The 12,313-nt window shown below is 45.5% G+C and overlaps 1 pseudogene; it reads left to right on the top strand.

Moving 5' to 3' along the window:
* The first annotated feature begins 7,844 nt into the window (after positions 1-7,844).
* Positions 7,845-9,270, top strand: LOC123157674 (pentatricopeptide repeat-containing protein At1g11290, chloroplastic-like; annotated as a pseudogene).
* The last annotated feature ends 3,043 nt before the right edge of the window (positions 9,271-12,313 follow it).

The raw sequence follows: 12,313 nt of genomic DNA, 5'->3' as shown, positions 1-12,313 counted from the left end.
TCGTTGCTGACAGGAAAATAGCAGTAGCGCGTCCACCGCATACAGCGCTACTGCTATAGTTGCCATGACCTCGCCCCCCGCTAGTTATAGCAGTAGCGCACTATACTAAACAGCGCTACTGCTATTCAGGTTAGCTGTAGCGCGTTTTGGCAAACGCGCTACAACTATCCCTACCTTATCCCCACGCGCACGACCGGCCCTCTCACTCACACTCTCACTCTCGCCCGCGTAACCGTCGTCGTGCGTCGCCGAGGTACTCCCCTCCTTCCGTCCCTCCTCCCTCCTCCTCGCACATCCTCCCTCCGCCTGCGGCCGCCCCTCCCTCCTCCGCCGCCGCCCTCCTCCCTCCGCCTGCGGCCGCCCCTCCTCCCTCCTCCGCCGGTAGCCCTCCTCCCACCGCCCTCGACCTCGCCGCCCCTAGCTACCTCTCCGTCGCCCCCACCCCCTACCACTAGTTAGTACTAGATTTAGTAGTAGTAGATGTTAATTTAGGGTTCATAGCTAGTACTAGATGTTGCTTAGTTAGTACTAGATTTTTAGTAGTAGTAGTGGTAGTTGAACTACTTTAGTTGTAGTTGAACTAGTTTAGTAAGTAAATTAATAAACTAGTTGAACTAGTTGAATTAATAGAAATAATATATTTTTAGTAAGATAATTAATATAACTAGTTGAACTATTTTATTTTTAGAAAGAACTAGTTTTTTTTTCTATTTATAGTAAGTTTATATTTAGTAAGAACTAGTTGAATAAATAAAACTAGTTGAACATGTCATATTTGTTGTTATTTTTTAGTTTAAGCAATTATTCGGGATGTATTAGTGCTAACTTATATGGTTTCAGGTGACCACCGTCGTCCCCGTCACCGACCCCCTCCGACATCCCGCCGTCGTCCCAGTCACCGACCCCCTCCGACATCGAGGTGAGACCAGCCAAATATCCTTGTATATCTTGTGTTGTTGCTCAAATAGGATATGTGGTTGCCCAAGTGGCCGTTCATGTTCAGTTTACATCTCCGAGTGGCCTATGTTTTGCCGGAGTGTTGATCAATTTCCGTTCCGGCAAATTTCAGGCGCTCGATATGTCCTTTTTTAGCAAAGGTCATGCCGGATTTTGTCGTGAATTCTGGCATGACTTGTGCTAGAATATGTACAAGTTTAATCTTTGAATTATGATTGTAGGAAATGTCGTACTCGGACGACGACGGTCTCCCGGGGGAGTGTAGCTGGTGCCACGACGATCGAGGTATGTGCGACAGGTTCGTTCGGCTGGACGAAGATCGGCGCTTCAGCATTAAGCTCGAGGAGACCTTCGATTGTGAAACGGTACGCAACAACGACACGTGTTTTTTTCGTAATTAAGCATGACTTCAACTATTTCAATGTCTAATTTTCATATTTTACAATTCGACTAGCTTATCCCATGCCATGCAAGACGCTATGTCTTGGAGAGGATGGGTTTTGAAGACCATGAAAATTTCGAAACAAAGAAAATACACCTAAGGACCCATCATGATATGGATTTTGAAGTAAATCTGTGCAATGCTCAGAGCGTAACCCATTTTGGTTGCCAAAATTGGGAAGCACTTTCGAAACAAAGAAAATACACCTAAGGACCCATCATTTATATTGTTTATTTCAAAATAGTTGATAGCTTATTTCCATTGACAGCTTATTTGATTCTTCAAAGACTGTGCGGAAGATGGTAGATAAAACCCACTACACCGATGGCACCGAATTAACGTATAAGGAGAAAAATCATCTGATCGCATTTTGTACTCTTCTGGAGAATTACAATGACTATTATCGAACTCCTCCAAATTATGGTGAATACGTGCCACTAGTGCATGTGTTGAACCACGATAACTTCTCTAGAGATACCCTGGTAAGATTTTTTATTATTACGACATCCGCGCATCTTTTCCATACTTCTAAAACTAGTACATCATTGCTAACTACGAAGTTATTATTATGTTTTTCAACAGAAACTCCCGATGGATTGTGTGCCTCATCTGATGTCTCTGCATGGTCGCTTCTCAGTTCTGAACATACTGCCAGGTAAATCTACGGAGCTCACCTGTGCATATCGGATTTCTAAAACCCGTGAACACATGATCATCAAAGAATGGAAGAAATGTATGGACATTCGCAAGGAGGTTCGTGGAAGTAACATTCAACAAAAGGCAAGAATTGGAGACAGGCTAATCTCCATTCTCCATAATGGAGAGTCAGGGGCTATCTTGTTTTTTGCTATTTTACCTTAGAAAATGTAGTAGGTCTTAATCGAATGTAATAGGTCCTATGAGGTATAATATGTTTATTATGTGGTAATGTGTTAGAGTTGATAATTATGATATTGAGGAGGTGTTATGTGATGTCAATGATGAAAACGATGATCTTGAGGAGGTGTTATATGACAATGATGTATTATGATGATAATTTGTTAATGATATGATGATGATGATGATATTATTATATCATGGGGTGAAAGAACCGTGGACTAGTTTCAAGTGGATGGACATCCACTTAAAACTAGTCCACGGTTCTTTCACCCCATGATGTAATAACTCATTATGATGTAAAAACAATCTCTAAATTCCTGTTGTATGAAAACTTGTGTAAAGGTGTATGAATACAACATGAAATAGAAAAAAAATAAAATACTAAATAATAGTAGTAGCGCGGGAGAGGAGAAGCGCTACTACTAATTACCAGTAGCGATTTTCTGAAGAAGCGCTGGTACTAAGTCAATTTAGCAGTAGCGTGGGTCCAAACGCGCTATTACTAAGCATTAGCTGTAGCGCCTTATCAGTAGCGCTCCTCCCCGCGCTACTGATAGGCCCAAAACCCGCGCTGCTGCTAGGCTTTTCCCTAGTAGTGTATGTTTTCTTGCGTGGGTGCACTATGGATGCGCCAACGGTGGGTGTAGAAAAAACACTGTCAGATTCAATACAACGGAATATAGTTGTTTTGCCTCTAGGATCTTAGTGTTAAACCCAACTCACTCTTAGATAATGACATTTGCATCCACCTTTTGCCAAATAAAAATATCCCTACCTACCAGTTAGGATTAATCAAGCAAATCACCTAAACCCGAAAAACACGGAGAAGAAAAATCTGTCGTGTCTATATTCCCCTCCTCTGCTGCATAGGAAACAACAGAAGATTGTATGTTTTCTTTTGCACTGCAGGGACACTATTTCTTTTTTTGCGGGTGAATAATGTATTACTCAACTCAAGAAGTTCATACAATCAGTCGTAGCAAGCTCCATAGCAGCCGTAGGACCCGAACCGATCCAAGTCATGGTTCTGCCTTCTAAACGAGCAAATCTAGCTATGCTATCACTAACTTTATTTTGGCTACGATTAACATGAGTAATACACGAATCACGAATAGACATGAGATATCTAATCTCCTTAATGAGCGATGAATAAACTGATCTATCCATCTCCTTTGCCTGGATCAACTTTACTACAACAATAGAGTCCATCTCAATCTCGATAGGAAGCTCACTTCTCTTGATCGAAAACGACAACCCTTCCATGCATGCACATAATTCCGCCTCAAGAGCGTCTCGACATGAAAAAAGTTGCCTACAAGAGGAAAAAATAATCTCACCCTTGTCATCTCTCAACACCATGCCAACGCCTGCTGAGCCATCTTCTGCATAAGAATCATCAGAACTAAGTTTAACCCAGCCAGCCTTGGGAGCACTCCATTTAGGCCCCGTCTCTCTCGTAAATGCAGTTGACCAGTTAGAGGGGTTATCATAAGTGACGAAAGATTTCCCTTTGCTTACATCCAAGGACAGGTCAATCTTAATACCGACAAGAGAATCAAGGTAGCTCACCAAAAAACGCCTTGAGGCTTCCATAGGCGGTGGCGGTTTGTAATGGACCACCTCGTTCCTAATATGCCACGCCCGCCACAACAACATTAGTAGCATGGACCTTTCAATATCCGAAAGAGGCTGTAACGCATGTAGCAGCCATTCTTTACCAATGTTTTGCATGGAATTAATACTAGGCAAGGACCAAACATCTGTCATTGTATCCCAAAACATCCTTGACAGTGTGCAGCGGCAAAGTGCGTGAAAACTGTCTTCAGGTTCCATAGAGCACACCGGGCATAGATCATTTAATTCAAGGCCCCAGTTGTTTTTGTTCCTTCATGTGGGCAGAGAATCTGTAGCCACCCGCCAAGCAAAATTCTGAATTGTTGGGGTACATCAGCTGACCAGATAAGTCTCCAGCAAAACCTTCGACCATCCGGATGAGAACTCACTGCAGGGACACTATGATTATGACCGCAAAAAAAAAAAGGACACGACGACTAAACGGGAACACATCCGAAGCGAAAACCATCAAGGAGCAACACCAGGAAACACAAGCGCAACTGCTACGTACCTGAGTCCCAAAGCCACCTCTACACATTAACGTTTCTCCAACGCCCGAGCAAAAGAAACATAAAGCATCGGCATAAAGCATCAATCAGTCAAAAAACTAACACATGAGTCTTCCTTTTACCACGTATGAAACCACGACATAAAGCATCGACAGCTGCGGCGTGCTGCCGCGTGGGCATCTTTTGATATGCATCTTTTTGTGAGAAATTAACACATGAGTCATGCTGGATTTCCCGCAAAGTATGTATGCATCTTTTGATGTGCTTCATGTCCACTTCATTATTTCATGTTGTGAATTTACTTGGTTTATGCATGCTATATTCTTTCTAATGATCTCCAACGTGAAGTTTCAGAAAATATGTTATTTAAGAAGACAAAAATAAACACATGTATCAAATGCATGTCAACCGTATCAGCAAAAATACAGCTACCAAGTTAGCAACCATCAATCATTCAAAGAATTAGCGCAGGGGTATTTTTACCACAACATATGAAACTTGTACATAGTGTCTAAGTAACGTAATCCTTCAATCTGGTCGCTGGGCGTCGGCGCTGGTGGTGGCGCGGCTTCGGCCATGTGATCTCCAGCTGGGGATCTGGATCTGGCTGGTCTGCCCCCGATCTGAGATCGATGGGCTGGCTGGCGGCGGTTGGTGGTGCCCGGATGTCACTGCCTGGAGCAGGGGGGCTCCGGCCGTGGTGGATGCCTGGAGCAGGGAGGCTCCGGCCGTTGTGGTTGCATGGGGTGCAGGGCCCGATCTGGTTTCTGCAGGCTCGACATAGAGGATGGTACGGTGGTGGCCCAGTGCAGCGTTGGCGTGCTCGTTGCATTGGGGGTGTGCGGTCCAGTGGAGGTACCTGTCGGCCTTTGGTCGGCTGCGTGGGAATGGTTGCTCCGAGTGAAAGCCTGGCCGGTGCTCGCCGGCCGGCGGCGACGGCGCCCGTGGGCGTCGTTATCCTCCTTGGAGGCGTCGTCAGGGATCTTTGCAACCCTACTCCCGGAACAAGACCTTTAGGTGAAAACCAAGATCCTGTTGTAGGATCGGGCGGCGGCGTCGTCTTCAGCGTCGCTTCCCCTCTTGAGGGCACTGTCTTGAAGATCTTTATCCCAATGGTGCCTTCTACGGACTGGACGTGCATGGTGGCTTCTGTGGCAACGATGATGGAGTGAGCAAGGTCGAAGGCATGGCATTGGTCAAGGTAGTCGGCTCTTCTCCGGCGTGTCCGTGAGATTGCCTCGGCCGTTTGTTGCTGTGAAGTCGAAGCTGCGATGGAGAGGCCCAGGTGGCGTACGATCACGCGCGACAGGTGGTCCGTTCGGCGATCTTCCATGACGCCTACTATGCCTAGCTTTTCGTAGTTCATCATCAGAGTCGGAGCTACGTTGCCTTGTAGTGGATGGATGGCGTTCCGTACAGTGTAGTGTTGCTCTGCAACCCATACGGTTGCTGTTTTTTTTCTTCTCTTTGATCTTCGGATCTTCACCATGTTATGCTTCCGTTGCTTCCTGCTTAATCTGAATCAAGCCAGCAATTTGCTGGATCTTTCAAAAAAAAACATAATCCTTCAATCACTACGGTCAGATTAAATATCACAATCTCTAGGTGGGCTCTTCCTTTTGATTTCTCAATCTTCATGTTGTGGATCATCCCACCCTTGCTAGAATTTATTTTTCTTCCTTCATTTTGTTCATTCCACAGCCTGAGGTCTATAGTGCCAAACATGGATATCACTTAATCAAATTCAGTTGTATTCATCGAAGAAAACAAAGATAATGTATGCCAAACATGAATACCACTTCATCAAATTCAGCCATATTCATCGGAGAAACACAAAGGTAATGTATCAATGCATAACTCATCGACGGTCACGGCGTGCGCCGCACGGGGAAAATTATTTGCTACTAACGGCCTTGTGCACTAGTGTCTGCTCGCTCTGACCTGCTAGGCGTGCTCGCTAGCACGTCTTCCTCCACACCTTCGCCTCCCTTCTCAAGCTCCGCCCACAAGACTCCTTTCACGTCAGTTACAGTGCAAGCTCCCTCGCCGGGGCGCTTGCCAATGTACAGTTAACCAAGAGAGAACTAGGTGATGAGTTGGTGACAAATCTAAGTCTGGACTATGGTTAAAAGAAAAGGCGTCCCTTGGCCTCCATATATAAAGCATTGCTTACGCAACCATTCCGTAAAAGTCATCCCACAAAATCGACTAGTGATAAATAGTTCCACTAACCACATCATTTTTTTAGAGGAAACACCAACCACATCTTACATGACTTGCAACTTATATGAGCAGTTTTAGCATGTGTATATATACACAACCATCATGGTGAGTGGTTCTCTTCAGGCTACACGAGTCATTCAGTTTCACCACACAACAAATTTTCTCCTACACCCTTTAATAGCAACAATGCAAGAAAGAAAAAAAAACGAGGGGCTTGCTTAGCTTGAGACTAGGAGACACCAGGAATGAAACACTTTGGATCAAACTGGAGGAACTTGCTCCTATCAGCAGTGCTTCAGCGTCACACCGTTGTTTACTCACGAGCTGGATGAAAAACACATGGAGATACGTGCAAGGAGGAGTAGTCGTAGACACATGCATGTTTCTGGCCACCCCCTCCCGAGAAAATTTATGACGTGATAATAACCAGCAAAAAATATTAACCCGAGAAAAAAAAGGGGGAAAAGATGTTCTCGGCCTCATCACCATCCCCTCCCGGCGGCAGGCAGGCCGCCTCCGACCACCACACGCGCCTGAGGTCCACGACCGCCCACTCTGACCTGTCGGGAGCCATCCCCGCATTCGCTGCCATGTCTTCTCCTCCACGTCCGTGTCCAACCCCGTCCTCCGCACATTCACCTCGTTTGTCAAACTATGGTCGCCGCGCGCGGTCTCGCCATGGGCCACGCTGTCCACGCTCAACTCACGGTGCAGAGACCCGCGGAGGCGCTCACGGCGACGGCACTGGCGAACACGTGTATATATATTAATATATACATGCAACCATCATGGTGAGTGGTTCTCTTGAGGTTACACGAGTCATTCAGTTTCACCACATAACAAATTTTCTCTTACACCCTTTAATAGCAACAATGCAAGAAAGAAGAAATACAAAAATATGAGAGGCTTGCTTAGCTTGAGACTAGGAGACACCAGGAATGAAACACTTTGGATCAAACCAGATCGCCTCCGCGGAAGCGCAGAGACTAGCGGAGGCGCTCACGACGACGGCGCTGGCGAACACGTACACCAAGTGCCGCCGGCCCAGTGACGCGCACATGGTGTTGGACAAATATGCCCGTCCGAGATCATGTTGCCTGGAGCACGCTCGACCGCTCGTTGTGCGGTACGTGAGGAATGCGATCACTGTTGACGGCCATGTAGATGGTGGTTCAGATGCAGAACGAGAATGGGGTGCGTCCTGAACTCCTGACTCCGTCATGCTCGTGTCCGTGCTGCCCGGCTACGCTAATGCCCAGGCGCTTGGGGTCTACCGCAAGGTGCACGCTTTTGCGGTCAGCGCCACTGGCACAGTTCAAGAGTATGGTGGGGGAGGGCGTGGATGTGACTGATGTATCTTGATGAGGGGAGCTATTTGTGAGGAACGCACAGATCACCATGTACTCCCAAGTGCAAGAGCACCGACCTTGCTGCTGGCTGCCCAGGTATTTGATGAGTTGGGCTACAAGTCACGGGTCTCATGCCGTCTTCTCGGTTTCACGCGGAATGGAAGGTCAGATGATGCAGTGAGGCTCTTCTCCAGGATGCAGCTTGTAAATATGAAACCTGGTTCCTTCGCTCTTCTCAGTTTCATTCTTGCCCTTGCAGACATTCAAGACCCACTGCCGGCAAGATTGATCCATGCATACTCTATCAGGCTGCACCTAAATCAAGATGCGCATGTTCTGACAGCCCTTATTCACATGTATGCAGAATGTGGCCACGACAGTATAGCTAGAAGTTTCTTCAACTCAGCAAGGGAGAGACATGTCATCACATGGAATGCTATAATCCGTGGGTATGACTCACATGGTTTTGGCAAGGTCGCAGTTGAGCTGTTTGAAGAGATGAAAAATTCTGGCAGAGTGCCCAACTAGAGAGCACTCCTCTCGATCCTCTTGGCATGCAGTCATGCTGGTTTGGTTGATGAAGGATGAAAATATTTTTTGAGCATGAAGGAGTACTATGGGCTTGCACGTGGGATGGAGCACTATGGTACCATGGTGGATCTTTCTGTCCGAGTTGGGAAGCAAGATGAACCGTGGTGTTTTATCCAGTAGATGCCTATGAACCCCGACATTAGTGTTTATGGTGCAATCTTAGGCGCTTGCAAGTTGCACAAGAATCTGGAATTGGCACAAGATTCTTCAATGTGGAAGGGTGAGAATTTCTATCGAAAAGAAATGCCTCCAAAAGACTCCTGGATGGAGTATTTTGCAGCTCAAGAACGAGATCCGCGCCTTCTATTCAGGAAGCACAAATCACTAGCAGGCAAAGGATATTTATGCAAGGTTCGCAGCGCTAATAGAGGAGATCAAACTGTGATATGTGCAAGACATTGATTTGATACATGATGTAGAAGATGATGTTCTGGCGCAGTTACTCAATACCCACAGTAAGAAGCTTGCGGTTGAATATCGGCTCATTCGCAGAGCTGCTAGTACAACAATTCACATAAGAACCTTCATTTGCACATCTCCTGGTACAACAATTCAGATATGGAAGAACCTTTGAGTCTGTAACGACTATCACAATGCATTGCAACCAAGCTAACAATCTCAAGTGACAGGATGGGAAATAATCATTAGAGTTATTCAGCGATTTCACCATTTAAAGGACGATAAATGTTCATGTGGTGACTGCTGATAGTGAAGTGTTGAAAGCAGTCCGAATATGGATTTTGAGATGATACAACTTCACACAACTAATATACAAGTAAGACTAAGATTTGACTATCACACTGTCAGGTGAAATTAACTAGTTTTATATTAGGGTACTTAGCTTATCCCTTGCCCTCCATATGTAAAGCATTGGTTATGGTTTTTTTTTGGGGAGGGGGGGGGGGGGGGGGGGATTGGTTTCGTTCTGTAGAAAGCATCTTATAAAATCAACGGTTGATAAATAGTTCACCAACTTCACCTTATACGACTCACAACTTGTATACATGATATATATACACACAACCATCAAGATAAAAGGTAAATGGTTCTGTTCACAAGCCATTGAGTTACACCACATTGGTTACTTCCGTACAAAGCATCTCATAAAATCAATGATAAATAGTTGCACCAACTTCACCTTATATGACTCACAACTTGTATACATGATATATATGCGCAACCATCAGGGTAAATTGTTCTCTTCATGCTTCACGAGCCATTGAGTTACACCACATAACAAAGTTTCTCCTACACCCTTTAGTAGCCAAAATGCAAGAAAAAATGGTAGGAAAGGAGAGGCTTGAGAATAGGAGACACCAGGAATGGAACAGTTCGGATCAAAACAGAAAAACTTGCTCAATTAAGTGATAGTTCAACACCACACCAGTCTTTGCTCTCGGAAAAGAAACGTCGAGGTTTTTTTATGAGAAAGAAATGCAGCGATACATGTAACTTATTATTCCTTCTCCAGTATGCCCGTGCGAGACTTTGTTGCCTGGCGACACACACAGGGTGTTTGATAATATGCCCACGTGAGGCCGTCTTGCCTAGAACATGCTCGTTGCGGGGTGCAGCTTGACTCCGTTATGCTCGTGTCCATGCTGTCTGTCTGCGTTGATGTCCTAGTGCTCCGCGGCGCTGTCGATGAACTCATGAATGCCTCCACAACGATCTTTGACGTGTACTGCAAGCGCAGGCGGCGTTTGACTGGAAGCTGGGCAAGGACACTGTCCTGGAACGGGTAGTTGCTCAATACCCACAATGGGAATCTTGCGGTTGCATATGGGCTCATTCGTACTAATCCTGGTACAACAATTCAGATAAGACTCTGTAATGACTGTAAGAGTGCCGTAAGAATGCAAAGGACCAGCGCGAGCAGCAAGATCAGCGGGAAAATGTCGCTCAAGTCGACGCGAGCAGCCGGGGTTACTCCTTGCCAGCTGTGCGGTGGTGAGCAGCACGGACACGGATGTCTACGCACGCGCCAGGCCTGGAGATCTTCCTCAACGAGGCGCGGGTTGTGTCGGTGGCCACGGACGACCACCGCTCGTACCTGGACACTGGCGCTAGCAACCACATGACGGGGCGGCATGACATGCTCACGGAGCTCGACGAAGCTGTGCGAGGCACGTTGCGCTTTGGTGATGGCCCCGTCGTGCAGATCTATGGACGCGGTGTAGTGATGTTCTCCTGCAGGAACGGCGAGCACTGCGCGCTCACGAACATCTGCTACATACCCCAACTGCGGACGAGCATTGTGGGGGTTTTTGGTAAGCAGAAACTGTCATTACATCTTTCAAGGTTGCCCTACAGAAATTTCACAACGAAAAGGTGTATAGCTCCCGGGTGCCTAGGCATCCTCTATGAACAGTAAAATAAAACAAATGAAAAAAATTAAAAAAAATCTGAAACTTTGTAGCATAAAAGATGGTCAAACTTTATAAGTTCTTGCAAGTTTTCATGCCAAAATATCATGTAGAGAAAGATGCACAAACGAGTTTCAGATTTCAATGGTAAAAGTACTCAAAACTTCAAGCACTGAAATCTTTTTCGTTTGTAGAGCTCTTCGAAAGGTTTTTTGGCATGAAAACTTGCAATCACCTACAAAGTTTGATCATCTTTGATGTTGCGAAGTTTCAATTTTTTTTTTCTATTCATAGAGGGTGCCTAGGCACCCGGGAGCTGAAACTCCACTCTCAGTTTGACAATTGGTACAAGTTTTCGGAATAGTAGAGTTCTTGTGAAGTCTCGAGGCCGAAGTGTGAGATTGTTGGAAAATATCTTCTAGATTGTAATGACGCATGGTGGTTCTTATAAAAAATATTTTGTGTCGAGTCCAGACATGTTTACGCGTTACTAGTGCGATTCCTTTGCTTATTGTACACCATAGTTTAAATATGTAGATATTTTTCTTTTTTGAGGGGAATATGTAGATATTTTCATTATGTAAACTGTGTGGATGGGTGGGATGATTTGCTCGGCCTTGTTGTTGTCTCCTCTCACCAACGGGCATGTTGCGCCCGGCCACTTGAGTTTGGCCGCGCACTCGCATGCTCACCCGCATGCATTCATCTGCACCTTCACCTCCCTTATCAAGGTCTGCCCGCAAGACACTTTCATGCCCAGTTGCAATGCAAGCTCTCGCAGTGGCAGGGGCGCTTGCCAAATCTGAAACTTTCATGTCGTACATTAAATAACCAAGAGAGAACTAGGTGAGTTAGTTCTCCAAATCTGAAACGACAAGCATAAGTCTGGACTAAGCTTATAAGAGAAGACATCCTTCTTCTCCATATATAAATTCCTTGGTTACACCCTCGCAAAATAAAAATCCTTGGTTACATTATGTAAAAAGCATCTCCTAAAATCAAGTGGTGATAAATAATTTCACCAACCGCACCTCACATGACTTACAACTTATATACTACTCCGTACATGTATATATATAAGCAACCATCGGTGTGAGCAGTTCTTTTCATGCTTCGTGACTCATTGAGTTTCACCACATAGCTAATTTTCTCCTACACTCTTTAAAAGCAAAAATGCAGGAAATAAAATAAATAGAAAAGGAGAGGCGCTTAAGAATAGGAGACATCACGAATGAAGCACTTTGGACCAAACCAGAAAAACTTGCTCGAAGCAGTGCTGCATCAACGGCACACCGTTGTTTGCTCTCGTGCAGAAAACATGAAAGTTTCCTCATGAGGGAGAAATGTAGCAAACCAGGAGGAATGTGTGGTATGTGCAATGGA

Source organism: Triticum aestivum, chromosome 7B, assembly GCF_018294505.1.
Source record: "Triticum aestivum cultivar Chinese Spring chromosome 7B, IWGSC CS RefSeq v2.1, whole genome shotgun sequence".
In the NCBI taxonomy this organism is placed as follows: domain Eukaryota; kingdom Viridiplantae; phylum Streptophyta; class Magnoliopsida; order Poales; family Poaceae; genus Triticum; species Triticum aestivum.
This window is presented reverse-complemented; position numbering and strand designations above follow the sequence as displayed.